The sequence below is a fragment of the Bison bison genome, unplaced genomic scaffold, assembly GCF_000754665.1.
Source record: "Bison bison bison isolate TAMUID 2011002044 unplaced genomic scaffold, Bison_UMD1.0 scf7180017864382, whole genome shotgun sequence".
Classification (NCBI taxonomy): domain Eukaryota; kingdom Metazoa; phylum Chordata; class Mammalia; order Artiodactyla; family Bovidae; genus Bison; species Bison bison.
Genome location: NW_011494954.1, coordinates 275876 through 276146, shown reverse-complemented (window position 1 = coordinate 276146; position 271 = coordinate 275876). Strand labels below are relative to the sequence as shown.

Here is a 271-nt window from a genome sequence, read left to right as displayed (position 1 = left end):
CTCTGCGCCTCTCCCCGCGCGGCCCCTGCGCCAGACGGCCCGCCCCCGGGGCGCGCTCGCAGACCGAGGTAAGAGCCGCGGGAGCGAACAATGTGCCTCTGTGCCGGGCTTTGGAGACCTGTTTGCTTTGCGCCTCCCGCACAGGGGTGGATGCTGGAGGTGTAGGGAGCCGAGGGTGAGTTGGGACTCCGCTGTTGAAGTTCGGCGGGGGCAAGAGGGAGAACAGCGCGGGCTCGGGCTACTCGCCCCAACCTCCACCTCCCCCTCCTCG

At 70.1% G+C, this 271-nt stretch overlaps 1 protein-coding gene across 9 annotated transcripts in view; it reads left to right on the top strand.

The window, feature by feature from the left end:
* Nucleotides 1-271, top strand: part of LPHN2 (latrophilin 2) — a 202110-nt gene that overhangs the window by 1818 nt on the left and 200021 nt on the right. For 2 of the 9 annotated variants that reach the window (XM_010857554.1, XM_010857558.1), the window contains exon 1: nt 75-175. The exons of 6 other annotated variants lie outside the window; for them this stretch is intronic. The gene's annotated coding sequence lies outside the window, so the exon portion shown is untranslated. One more of the 9 variants, XM_010857559.1, reaches the window with a different exon arrangement.